Raw genomic sequence first — 14,630 nt, forward strand, 5'->3', positions numbered from 1 at the left:
CGTTAGTATAATTTTCTTTAATGATCGGTTTTGGTTTCTCATGAACCATCCTCAAATATGACTTTATCGATTACAAGATTAAATCGTGCGACTTATAAACAAGTTGGTGATACGTTTGACGGGTTACTACTGTAACCTATACGATCAGATACGAGGATGAGTCATTTAGAAACAAAACCGGTCATAAAAAAAACTGTATAGACGGACAAAATAATCTGTTTTACAACAAGTGACTACTGTTGTCTCTGAAGACAACATGTTAGCTTTTGGGATAATAATGGTACGATGTTCATTGCGTCATGGACTGTGTGCTGGTTTGTAGAATGTACGAGGCGTGTGAAAAAAGTAATTGGACTGCCAACATTGCGAGCGGTCTTGCAACATCATATTGTTCTACTTGCGTAGACCGCTGTTTTCATCCCTTCCATATGCACAGTCCGAGTTTCAACTCCATGCAGCCATAAAGGTGTTTTTTGAGAGTGCTACTAGTGAAGGTGTGTTTTTGTCGTGTTACGAAAATGAATCAACCTAATTTAGAGCAACGTTATCCCATCAAGTTTTGTGTTAAACATGGGGAATCTGCGAGTGAGACCTTTGAAAAGTGGAAACGGGCCTGTGGGAGCATAACTTATGGAGAGCACAAGTTTTTCTCTTGCATAACTCGTTTTTGGAAGGCCGAGAACACGTTGTAGATGAACCTCGCTCTGGGAGACCTTCAACTTCAAAAACAGACGAGAACGTCGAAGGGATGCGTGCTATTTAGAGATCAGACTGACGTTTAACAATTACAGTGATGGATGACCTGCTAAACACTTCCACTGTACATCAAATTTTGACCAAAGCTATTCACATGCCACAGGTTTGTGCCAAAATGGTGCCGAAAAACCTCGCAGTTGAGCAGGACAACAATCGAAGTAGTGTGCGCTGATCCTGAGAGGATTACCAATGAACAAGTTAGGTTCAGTCGTGTGATGGATTTTTTAGAACGATCCTGAGACAAAGTTGCAAAGTGAGGAGTGGCGCACTGAGACATCAACTCGACCGAAAAAAAAGCTCGAATTATACGTAAATAATTTGTTCCTCCAGTACAAACTGTCAACAAGGTGTTTTACAAAAATTGCCTCGAAAGGCTCAGGAAAAGAGTGGCTCGAGTGAGACTAGAAATCGCAGACAAGTGGATGCTGCACCATGACAACATCCCATATCACACGGCCACTTCCATTATATAATTTCTGACGTCAAAAGCTATTCCTGTCGTTCCACGACCCCTACCTGATTTGAGTCCTTGTGACTCTTTTTGTTTTCTCAATAATGAAAAAGTATTAAAAGGGGTAATTTTGAGACTGGAGAACATTCAAAAGAGTGTAACTGACATGTTAAAGGCTCTACCAGTTGAGCCCTTTCAGTGCTGCTACCAAGACTGGGAACTACTCCGCCGGTGTGTAACTGCCGGTAGGAACCGCTTTAAAGGGTACAATATTTTTCTTTGAAAAAAATAAATTTTGGTTGATAAAAAGCAGTATTTTCTTTCCTCACATACTTCGTATATATGTTGATACGTCAATATATGCTACGCTTGTAAATTCGAAATAAGGAGCTATAAGCTACAGCAGAAAAGGCTTCTGCAGCGTATGAAGTGCTGTCGACGAAACCGTATTATTGTTAAATATAAGAATGTGTTACGTCAGTGGAAGATAGATGAAAACACGAAACGCGTCCTGGCGTAAATGAAGCTAGACAAAATGTAGTTGTTTGCTGTATTTGATTAATTAATTTAATGCGCAACCAAGAAGCTCAGCGACGATTAACACATACTAATTAATGCAAAACGGAAGAATTTGGAAGCAAAGCCGCTGCAGAGGTGAAAATGAAAGTCCAAAATATTGTCATAGTTAAAAAATGAAAACAAATTGGAAACGATTGTAGCTGTTCAAATGAAGCATTGTATATACAGGGTGGACAAAATAAACTGCCCCAAAAATACACTCGAAAACAAAAAGTCGCACAGCGAAGGAATTATCCGAAAAGAACAGATAACAGTAGATGTGATGTACAAACAAGTGATTAGAGCTTCAGAAAAATTGGCTGATGTCTTCTAGAGAAAGACCTTCACAAATTGCGGAAGTCAATAATGTGTTGACCCACCGCTGGCCATTATGCTAGCGGTTATTTGGCTTGGCATTGACTGATAAAATTATTGAATGTTCTCCTGGGGGATAACGTACCAAATTCTGTCCAACTAGCGTCTTAGAACATCAAAGTCTCGAGCTGCTTGGGGGAGCCCTGCTCATAATACTCCAAACGTTCTCAATTGGGGAGAGATCTGGCGACCTTACTGGCCAAGACAGGGTTTCACAAGCACGAAGAGAAGCAGTAGAATCTCCCTAAAGTTATCTTGCTGAAATGTAAGCCCAGGATGACTTGCCATGAAGAGCAACAAATCGGAGCGTAGAATAGCGTCCAGGTACCGCTGTGTTGTAAGGGTTCCGCGGATGGCAACCAAAGGGTCCTGCTGTGAGATGAAAATGTCACCCCACACCATCACTCCTGGTTGTCGGACCATATAGGGGACAACAGTCAGGTTGGTTTCCGACCGCTGTCAGAGGCATCATCGGAGCTACGTTCAAAGCGGGACTTAGCGCTGAGGAGAATTATACTCTAGACAACGAGATCTGAGGCCAAATTTGAAAGAATTTGGCACGATATCCCTGAGGACAAACAATAACTCTGTCAATTAGTGCCAAGCCGAATAACTAATGTACTAGGGCCAAATGTGGACCAATTCTTTACTGACTTGCTGAATTTTCGAAGTTCTTTCTCTTCAATAAATCGTCCCAATTGTTCTGTAACCGTAATGATTTGTTTGTCTGTACATGTACATCACATCTACCGGTTTCCATCCCATTCGGGTAATTTCTTCGTGGTGTGTTTTCTCCTCCTCTTCCTCCTCCTCCTCCTCCTCATTTTCAGAGAGCGTTTCATTCGCCTCGGGATAGGAAACCTAACTTACATCGCCTGTCTCGGCTGCGGATGACATAAATTGGGTTGCCTGTTCTGGAATGCATCAAATACACTCCTGGAAATTGAAATAAGAACACCGTGAATTCATTGTCCCAGGAAGGGGAAACTTTATTGACACATTCCTGGGGTCAGATACATCACATGATCACACTGACAGAACCACAGGCACATAGACACAGGCAACAGAGCATGCACAATGTCGGCACTAGTACAGTGTATATCCACCTTTCGCGGCAATGCAGGCTGCTATTCTCCCATGGAGACGATCGTAGAGATGCTGGATGTAGTCCTGTGGAACGGCTTGCCATGCCATTTCCACCTGGCGCCTCAGTTGGACCAGCGTTCGTGCTGGACGTGCAGACCGCGTGAGACGACGCTTCATCCAGTCCCAAACATGCTCAATGGGAGACAGATCCGGAGATCTTGCTGGCCAGGGTAGTTGACTTACACCTTCTAGAGCACGTTGGGTGGCACGGGATACATGCATTGTCCTTTTGGAACAGCAAGTTCCCTTGCCGGTCTAGGAATGGTAGAACGATGGGTTCGATGACGGTTTGGATGTACCGTGCACTATTCAGTGTCCCCTCGACGATCACCAGTGGTGTACGGCCAGTGTAGGAGATCGCTCCCCACACCATGATGCCGGGTGTTGGCCCTGTGTGCCTCGGTCGTATGCAGTCCTGATTGTGGCGCTCACCTGCACGGCGCCAAACACACATACGACCATCATTGGCACCAAGGCAGAAGCGACTCTCATCGCTGAAGACGACACGTCTCCATTCGTCCCTCCATTCACGCCTGTCGCGACACCACTGGAGGCGGGCTGCACGATGTTGGGGCGTGAGCGGAAGACGGCCTAACGGTGTGCGGGACCGTAGCCCAGCTTCATGGAGACGGTTGCGAATGGTCCTCGCCGATACCCCAGGAGCAACAGTGTCCCTAATTTGCTGGGAAGTGGCGGTGCGGTCCCCTACGGCACTGCGTAGGATCCGACGGTCTTGGCGTGCATCCGTGCGTCGCTGCGGTCCGGTCCCAGGTCGACGGGCACGTGCACCTTCCGCCGACCACTGGCGACAACATCGATGTACTGTGGAGACCTCACGCCCCTCGTGTTGAGCAATTCGGCGGTACGTCCACCCGGCCTCCCGCATGCCCACTATACGCCCTCGCTCAAAGTCCGTCAGCTGCACATACGGTTCACGTCCACGCTGTCGCGGCATGCTACCAGTGTTAAAGACTGCGATGGAGCTCCGTATGCCACGGCAAACTGGCTGACACTGACGGCGGCGGTGCACAAATGCTGCGCAGCTAGCGCCATTCGACGGCCAACACCGCGGTTCCTGGTGTGTCCGCTGTGCCGTGCGTGTGATCATTGCTTGTACAGCCCTCTCGCAGTGTCCGGAGCAAGTATGGTGGGTCTGACACAACGGTGTCAATGTGTTCTTTTTTCCATTTCCAGGAGTGTATTTACCCCATCCTGTACATGAAAGTAGAACACCAACGTAGATATTCTTAGGACAGGTGACTTAGGCTGCACCTGCTATATTCGGTTCGTTTAGCTCTTTTTTTTTTCCTTCATCTGCTTCCCATTGCTCTCTGTCCCTATAGGAAGTACAGATACGGTGTTAACTGCAGAATTGTTGACCTATCGTCTCCCTCTCTGATGAAGATTACAGTATGATTGATTAAAACCTAAACAATTAATAACATGCGTTAAAGGAAAATGAAAAAATATAAAGTGACAGAATATATCCCCATCTTTCATCGACTTCTAACTGATGACTTTTAGTTGGAAGTAAGTAAAACAGTTTCTTCACAGACCCTTAACAATTTGGTGTGGTTGTTGTTGTGGTCTACAGTCCAGAGACTGGTTTGATGCAGCTCTCCATGCTACTCTATCCTGTGCAAGATTCATCATCTCCCAGTACCTACTGCAACCTACATCCTTCTGAATCTGCTTAGTGTATTCATCTCTTGGTCTCCCTCTACAATTTTTACGCTCCACGCTGCCCTCCAATGCTAAATTTGTGATCCCTTGATGCCTCAGAATATGCCATACCAACCGATCCATTCTTCTAGTCAAGTTGTGCCACAAATTTCTATTCTGTCCAATTCTATTCAATACCTCCTCATTAGTTATGTGATCTACCCATCTAATCTTCAGCATTCTTCTGTAGCACCACATTTCGAAAGCTTCTATTCTCTTCTTGTCTAAACTATTTATCGTCCATGTTTCACTTCCATACATGGCTACACTCCATACAAATACTTTCAGAAACGACTTCCTGACACTTAAATCTATACTCAATGTTAACAAATTTCTCTTCTTCAGAAATACTTTTCTTGCCATTGCCAGTATACGTTTTATATCATCCCTACTTCGACCATCGTCAGTTATTTTGCTCCCCAAATAGCAAAACACATTTACTACTTTAAGCGTCTCATTTCCTAATCTAATTCCCGTAGCATCACCCGATTTAATTCGACTACATTCCTTTATTCTCGTTTTGATTTTGTTGATGTTCATCTTATATCCTTCTTTCAAGACACTGTCCATTCCGTTCAGCTGCTCTCCCATGTCCTTTGCTGTCTCCGACAGACTTACAATGTCATCGGCGAACCTCAAAGTTTTTATTTCTTCTCCGTGGATTTTAATACCTACTCCGAATTTTTCTTTTGTTTACTTTACTGCTTGCTCAACATACAGATTGAATAACATCGGGGAGAGGCTACAACCCTGTCTCACTCCCTTCCCAACTACAGCTGCCCTTTCATGCCCCTCGACTGTTATAACTGCCATTTGGTTTCTGTACAAATTGTAAATAGCCTTTCGCTCCCTGTATTTTACCACTGCCACCTTCAGAATTTGAAAGAGAGTATTCCAGTCAACATTTTCAAAAGCTTTCTCTAAGTCTACAAATGCTATAAACGTAGGCTTGCCTTTCCTTAGTCTTTCTTCTAAGATAAGTCGTAGGCACAGTATTGCCTCATGTGTTCCAACATTTCTACGGAATCCTAATTGATCTTCCCCGAGGTTGGCTTCTATCAGTTTTTCCATTCGTCTGTAAAGAATTCGCGTTAGTATTTTGCATCTGTGACTTATTAAACTGATAGTTCGGTAATTTTTACATCTGTCAACACCTGCTTTCTTTGGGATTGGAATTATTATATTCTTCTTGAAGTCTGAGGGTATTTCGCCTGTCTCATACATCTTGCTGACCAGATGGTAGAGTTTTGTCAGGACTGGCTCTCTCAAGGCTGTCAGTAGTTCTAATGGAATGTTGTCTACTCGCGGGCCTTGTTTCGACTAAGGTCTTTCAGTGCTCTGTCAAACTCTTAACAATGTGTATGTATGTATTCGATATGTATTATGGTAGACTTTCAGAATGAGACAGTTTACAACCTCTGACTATATGTATACGTTGACAGCACAAAGAAAGTTAGACAAGACGACGTCTGTGTGAACGTAATATGCACTTTGCTACCTTGTTCGCAGGTCGTTGCAGCGGCCGGCCAGTGCGGAGTCGAATTGCTCGTCGGGGCGACGCACGCTGTCGCCTGCCTGCGCGGCGAGGCGGTGTGGGGCGGCGCTAACGTAAGTACAGAGAAGTGAGGAAGGCCGCGACGAGAAACTGCCGTGCCACGTTTTCCCTGTGAATTATACGCACACACCACACCGAGAGGTGTTGGCACAGCTGACAACTGACCAGACAAATTATGAGGGGGGTTATTCAAAAGAAAATCTATGAAACAACACTGTGGGTATAATTGAAGTCTTTATTCATAATTAATAACCAGAGGCCTGAGCACGGCGACACCACTGTTTCACGAACCCAAGGATTCCCTCTTCCCAGAAGTCATGTGACTCTTGACAGGTGTCAGTCCTCCACTGTTTTCGCTAAAACGGCGGATACCTCAGACGGCAAACCCGAGCGGGAACGTAAACAGTTAAAAAATGGGCATTCCGCCAGGAAATGGCGGACAGTTAAAACTTGGGCGCAATGTGCACAAAATGTTGGGGGAGCGCCACTTACATGGCGATGGTTAAAAAAGTAGTGCCCTATACGCAACCTAGTTAAAATGAATTCCATCCGGCGGTCGTCCAAGCCGCTGGGAGAATCTTAATAACCTAGAGCTTATTCCCATGAAGGAAGGACCATTGGCGATGCCAAGGTGACACTACTCCCTGACAGCTAGTTATTAAGTACTTTAAAACAAATAAAATTGCATCTGTAATAAGATAATGTCAAAAGGGAGTCTCTTATTCGTGATTAATAAGTTAGCTTCGTAATATGTAAGTATGAAGCTGGCCATCGTGTACCCTTTTGCCTGTATGATTAAAAGTCTCTTCCACTACTGGCCATTAAAATTGCTGCAACAATAAGAAATGCAGATGATAAACGGCTATTCATTGTACAAATCTATTATACTAGAACTGACATGTGATAACATTTTCACGCAATTTGGGTGCATAGATCCTCAGAAATCAGTACCCAGAACAACCACCTCTGGCCGTAATAACAGCTTTGATACGCCTGGGCATTGAGTCAAACAGAGCTTGGATGGCGTGTACAGGTAGAGCTGCCCATGGAGCTTCAACACGATAGCACAGTTCATCAAGAGTAGTGTCTGGCGTACTGTGACGAGCCAGTTGCTCGGCCACCATTGACCGGACGTTTTCAATTGGTGAAAGATCTGGAGAATGTGCTGGCCAGGGCAGCAGTCGAACATTTTCTGTATCCAGAAAGGCCCGTACAGGACCTGCAACATGCGATCGTGCATTATCCTGCTGAAATGTAGGGTTTCGCAGGGATCGAATGAAGGGTAGAGCCACGGGTCGTAACATATTTGAAATGTAACGTCCACTGTTCAAACTGCCGTCAATGCGAACAAGAGGTGACCGAAACGTGTAACCAGTGGCAACCCATACCACCTCGCCGGGTTATACGCCAGTATGGCAATGACGAATACACGCTTCCAATGTGCGTTCACCGCGATGTCGCCAAACACGGATGCGACCATCATGATGCTGTAAACAGAACCTCGATTTATCCGAAAAAATGACGTTTTTCCATTCGAGCACCCAGGTCCGTCGTTGAGTACACCATCGCAGGCGCTCGTGTCTGTGATGAAGTGTCAAGGGTAACCACAGCCATGGTCTCCGAGCTGATAGTCCTTGCTGCTGCAAACGTCGTCGAACTGTTCGTGCAGATGGTTGTTGTCTTGCAAACGTCCCCATCTGTTGACTCAGGGATCGAGACGTGGCTGCACGATCCGTTACAGCCATGCGGATAAGATGCCTGTTATCTCGACTGCTAGTGATACGAGGCCGTTGGGATCCGGCACGGCGTTCCGTATTAACCTCCTGATCCCACCGATTCCATATTCTGCTAACAGTCATTGGATCTCGACCAACGCGAGCAACAATTTCGCGATACAATAAACCACAATCGCGATAGGCTACAATCCGACCTTTATCAAAGTCGGAAACGTGATGGTACGCATTTCTCCGCCTTACACGAGGCATCACAACTACGTTTCACCAGGCAACGCCGGTCAACTGCTGTTTGTGTATGAGAAATCGGTTGGAAACTTTCCTCATGTCAGCACGTTGTAGGTGTCGCCACCGTCGCCAACCTTGTGTGAATTCTCTGAAAAGCTAATCATTTGCATATCACAGCATCTTCTTCTTGTCGGTTAAATTTCGCGTCTGTAGCACGTCATCTTCGTGGTGTAGCAATTTTAATGGCCAGTAGTATATGTTAAAATTTTCCACAAATGGTAAGTTTTAGTGCAAAATCGGTATGCAGTGTGAGAAGCCGGGTAAGAACCTTCCAAACGATAGCTCATTCATTCCTGTACGATTAGCATTTGTTGAGAAAAGGGATACTGACTCGAGAATAATATTTATAATTATCAAAAAATCAGGAGGTAGCATACTGCATTATAATGGACTGGGTTACTGTTAGCACCTAGTTACGGTAGTCTCAATCAGTCCATGTTTTCCTGCTTCGTAATGCCCTAACAGTTTGAACCAAAAACTGTAAAACTTTTAACCATGTTACACAGTTTTTATTAACATGCACAGCGTTTCCAGAATGAGATTTCCACTCTGCAGCGGAGTGTGCGTTAATATGGAACTTCCTGGCAGATTAAAACTGTGTGCCGGACCGAGACTCGAACTCGGGACCTTTGCCTTTCGCGGGCAAGTGCTCTACCAACTGAGCTACCCAAGCACGACTCACGCCCCGTCCTCACAGCTTTATTTCCGCCAGTACCTCACCTCATACCTTCCAAACTTTACAGAAGCTCTTCTGCGAACGTTGCAGAACATCTCATTCTGGAAACATCCGCCAGGCTGTGGCGAAGCCATGTCTCCGCAATATCCTTTCTTTCAGGAGTGCTAGTTCTGCAAGGTTCGCAGAAGCGCTTCTGTAAAGTTTGGAAGGTAGGAGGCGAGGTACTGGCGGAAGTAAAGCTGTGAGGACGGGGCGTGAGTCGTGCTTGGGTAGCTCAGTTAGTAGAGCACTTGCCCGCGAAAGGCAGAGGTCCCGAGTTCGAGTCTCGGTCCGGCACACAGTTTTAAACTGCCAGGAAGTTTCATGCACAGCGTTTTTTGAGGGTTTGTGACATCTTAAAACTAACCAGAATAATGATAAATGTTTAGTATCAGATGGGATAAACGCATGAATACAATAATATGTATATACCAACAAAGCAACTCTAACCTGACTCAATCCGTGCCACTGCGATATCTCATACTAATGATGTACGGAAGACGTTATAGTCAAACTGTCATGTAAGATATCATACGTTGCGGGCATGTGGGCGTATTCCTCTGTGCTTGTTCCATTTTTCAGTTGTAATGACCCTCTAATACAGTGGATTGTAATCGTAGCGGATACTAGCCGGTAGCTGATTGTTCATGATAGCATTTTTTCAGTTAGTACGGAATAGAACCATTTTGTTGGCAATTATGATAACATAACTGGTGCGATGGGGAGTTGTCCTTGTGAGTATATTGGTGTAAAGGATACGAGGTCTGCGGTGGCTCGTCGCAGAGTATACAAGTATTCATTTCATTCGGGCAGCAACGGGTTGTTTGCAGTAGCAGTTCAGTCACCAGATACGAAACCAGTGGACATCTTGTGAAGAACGTGTAAAGAGCCCAGTTAACGAGACTCCTGTCATTACTCTGCCGGCCCATGTGGCCGAGCGGTTCTAGGCGCTTCAGTCTGGAACCGCGCTACTGCTGCTGCGGTCGCAGATTCGAATCCTGCCTCGGGCATGTATGTGTGTGATGTCCTTAGGTTAGCTAGGTTTAAGCAATTCTAAGTCTAGGGGACTGATGACCTCAGATGTTAAGTCCCATACTGTTCAGAGCCATTTTTTTTTTTTTTTGTCATTACTCTCATGGACCTGGTTGCTAGAATTTTCACAGCCGCGGAAGCACGTCAAACCACTGGGAATCTGAACGTGCATAGGTGTGATGCGTCGCTGTACTGTCTACCGTAATCATGGTTGTCGGCATTTTGTATAGTACAGATAAGACAATAGTTCTGCATATCTTACATACTGTGCTGTACATTGACGGAATAGGTTGAACACACTGTGATAAAAATGTACACGTTTCCTTTACGGGTTGTTGCATTACTCTGTCTTGTGCCACACATTTAAATGATTACATATTACAGGCGTTTGTTCTGTTGTGAGTGTGTTTTCACAGAAACACAGGTAATGCGGGTTCGAAACCGAATTAGTGATAGTTACATCATTACTGCTACAGATCAATCTCGAAAATTGTGTCTGTATTTGTGTTCGTGGTGTATAAATATACGGAAGCCTGCCCCCCTCCCACCCCTCCCAAACTTGCACCATGTATACCTACTCTAACACATCGTACCTCACACTTACTTCTCACGGGGTAGCGCCTCCCTTCCGGAATAAAGCATCGCCTGAGTAAATTCCGTAATGCACAAAAAGTAGAAAACGCCGTTTGGGACAGCAATTTATTCCAGAGCGCCGAAATATCCCTCGTGCATATAGGTTACCCCGAAACATTGAGAAAACCGTAAACTCTGTATAATAAACAGCGCGAGAGCCGTACATCTAGCTGACGAACTTGAACTGCGGCTTTCATTCCGCACGTGTTTGCGTTGCTGCTGCCAGACGGCACGGTAAACAAAGCTGTGGCGGCAGCAGCAGCTACCGGGCCAAGTGCACGCCTTGTTTACATTCCGCGCCGTGCCACGCTGCGAGGCTTGTGGAATAGTGCTGCGCGTGTTTGTGCAGCCACCCGTGGACAGTAATGGCAGCGTTGCGAATTACTGTAGTCAGATCTACGGACAAGTCGAAGACCTGTTACTGGTTTCCAACAACCAGGTATCGTAAACGTTGCGTATATGCACTTTTTCTTATCGAACACTTAACCCTGCTACCGTCGAAGGTATCTGCGTTTACTTGTTAATGTAAATCACACTGCACACCTCTAGAACTGTCACGAAAAATGTTCTCCATAGTTGTTCCTGAAAAAAGCCAAAACTTAATAAGTCAATATGTCAACATACAGAGAACGGCATGAGACAAAATTACTTCAATTTAAAAAATAACAAAGAGACTTACGTGTAGGGGAAGTATTGGTGTCCAAAACTATGCATTCCTAATTTCAGTCCCCTTGGCCGTATGGCTTCCTGCTAGTTTCGCACACTAATGATGTGTGTGTGTTCTTTTAAATACGGGCGTATGGAATACGTCTTGTTCGTTGTAGCGAAAGTTAGCTCAGAAGATGTAGTATTTTCAGCAGTTGGTATTTGAAGAACTTGATTATTTCTTTGTTTGATACTGATTCAGATAGCTCGCATTACCTGTGTTTCTTTCCAAAATAGAATCAATCGTCAGCTGCACAATTGGACTATTTTATTGCAGCTAACCGGTTTCGACACATTGATCTGTCATCTTCTGACGTCCATCAATTTTAGGAAAATACCGATGATTAGAAAATGACCATACGTAGACGTAATGTACAAGAAGTGAGTAATGCGAAATTTGACGTCTGCCCATCCATGTTATAAACTAATACTGAGTTAGCTTTATTGCAATACGCTTCTTGTACTTTACGTACATGTGTGGCCATGTTCTTATGATCTGTATTTTTCTAAGTTTTGTAGGCTTCCGAAGATGACAGACTAACCTGTCGAAACTGGTTAAGTGCTATAAAATATTCCTATTATGCACCCGACGATTGATTTTATTTTGAAAAGAATATACCATAGTTGTTGGAAAAACGACAACTATGAACAAAATCATAAAAGTACTACTCTCTCCTTAATGAATGCTCCGCAGATAGATAGTAGGAGATGTTTGCGGACGTCACCTCGAGTTTCTTGAGATAAGGGTTACTCATCGTATAAGTACCATAATGTTGGTTGATTACGGCGAACAGCGGGTAAAGAGACCGTCGTCTATTCTGTCTTGTTATGGCGGCAAGAGGAGACACTTCACCTCTCGTCTAATCAGGAGTACAAAATCTTCATTCAATGCAAATTTCTCATGCATGGTTTTCTGTGACTTTACTAAGCCGCGGGTTTAGCCTACATTTTATTGCTGTATCCGACGTGGTCGGAAAAGTTGTGGTTTAAATGAACGCTGCCTAACGTAAGTTTGTCGGCCGGTCATTCAGTTCACGGTAAATTATTCCGATTTCGATTAAGTCTGAAGCACACGTTTTCAGAACGGTGCCAAAAAAGTCCCCAAACTGTGTTTCGTCACTTCCTCCTACACGCTATTATCGAGCTGCAGGAAAGGACCGGCCCAAAACAACGTAGCACGGACGTCCCAAGACAACCTCCTCTTCCCACGCCCCTGTACAACTTAATCACAGCAGTGACATACTGTTTGTCTGTTCACGGCCTACACCTGTGGTGACGTGTTTGGACCAACTCTGTTCTTCGTGACAGGGCTATTGTAGCAGTCTCAATAACACAGTGATACAGCTTAGGTGTTCATCAGTACTTCATCTGTGGACCAAAATATACATGTCGGAAATATTACATGCTATTTTTTCAGCAGGAAGGGAAACAGCTGCGAAAGTTCATCACTTTCTATAAAATCTCGTGTACAAGCATTCAACACGTTCTATAACTAGACAAGATGATCACCGATCTTAATGTAGAAATAACTTGGACATCCCACTGACATGGGTGCTGTATAACTGTAATTGTCGCATAATTTTCCGTGTAATTTTTGTTGCTTCATACTAAAGGCGTTCAGTAAGCAATGCAACACTTTTTTCTGAAAGCAGGTACACTGTATTGTTCCCCTCTCCTGTGGCTACAAAAGCCTGTTTTTCAAGATGGTCTCCATTCAATGCGATGACCTTAAGCCACCTTAGTGGCAAGGCTTGTATGGTCGCATGGTGCCACTCTACTGGTCGACGTCGAAGCAAACGTATTACTGGATCAATAACTTCCCCATACTAGACTTACTGCTTCCCGCGGAGTGTATCCTTCATTGGACCAAACAGATGGTGCTTCATTGTTATGCGGCGAGGAACCAAGCGGGCACACATCTTCGAGTGCGACTGGCGTACGAGTATGTCAGCACTACCAACACAGACGTCCCAGTTTAGCAGGGAGGTGTTTGTGATCCGTCGATTAGTTCGAATGAGAGTGTCTGCACGTTCCAACATTGCAGGAGTCGCATCTGTGTGCGGCTGGCCGGCACACTGTGGGAGCGGAAAGGTTTGCCCGACCTTGTTGCCATGATAGGAACCTCCCCAAAGACTCACCGTTCTTTGTTCACTGCCAGCTCTCCATAGACATTCCGGAAGCACTTCAATGCCCTGGTTTTCCGCCTGGAATGCACCTCCATTACAGAAGTCTTTTTTGAAGACTACCTGTATGGCCGCCACCTATCGGACCTCCATGAAAATATACGGACTGAAGCGGGAATATTGACTGTGTCCCACAACAGACTCCGCATTTTTTCAATCTATATTAGCCAAGACATGAGTTGTGTTCCTTATTGAACCCCTCACGTATAATTCCACTTTTATAATTTTACTGTTTCATAATCTTTTACAGTTTCATACGTCTATGTACTATATTTTCGCACAGAGTAAATCTGTACGCTATTGTCATCCTCCACTCCCTGTCTTCTCTGGCCCTATTCCAATACTCGTCGCTCCCTCTTCTCTCTCCCTCCCTCTCCCCCCCTCCGCCCCCGCCTTCTCTCCCCCCCATCCATCTCTCCCCCTCCCACTTCCCCCTCCGCACTCTCCCCCCTCCCGCTCTCCCCCCTCCCGCTCCCCCCTGGCCTCTCTCCCCCCCTCCCTATCCCCCTCCCTCTCCCCCGCCTCCCCCCCTCCCTCTCCCCCTCCCTCTCTCCCCCTCCCCCTCCCTCTCCTCCCTCCCCCTCCCTCTCCTCCCTCCCTCTCTCGCCGCTCCCTCCCTCTCTCGCCGCTCCCTCCCTCTCTCGCCGCCCCTCCCCTCCCTCTCTCGCCGCCCCCTCCCTCCGCTCTCGCCGCCCCCTCCCTCCCTCTCTCGCCGCTCCCCCCTCCTCCCTCCCTTCCGCCCTCCCTCCCCTCCGTCTCTCGCCGCTCCCTCCCTCCC

General features: G+C 45.7%; 1 protein-coding gene across 8 annotated transcripts in view; it reads left to right on the forward strand.

Moving 5' to 3' along the window:
* The window catches only part of LOC124619437 (dystrobrevin beta), a 611,344-nt gene that overhangs the window by 85,596 nt on the left and 511,118 nt on the right, over positions 1-14,630 (forward strand). For 7 of the 8 annotated variants that reach the window (XM_047145819.1, XM_047145822.1, XM_047145818.1 and 4 more), the window contains exon 2: positions 6,518-6,616. The gene's annotated coding sequence lies outside the window, so the exon portion shown is untranslated. Of the gene's footprint in view, positions 1-6,517; positions 6,617-11,384; positions 11,404-14,630 lie in introns of those variants that run through there. The other variant, XM_047145817.1, reaches the window with a different exon arrangement.

The sequence above is a fragment of the Schistocerca americana genome, chromosome 6, assembly GCF_021461395.2.
Source record: "Schistocerca americana isolate TAMUIC-IGC-003095 chromosome 6, iqSchAmer2.1, whole genome shotgun sequence".
NCBI classification, from domain to species: Eukaryota; Metazoa; Arthropoda; class Insecta; order Orthoptera; family Acrididae; genus Schistocerca; species Schistocerca americana.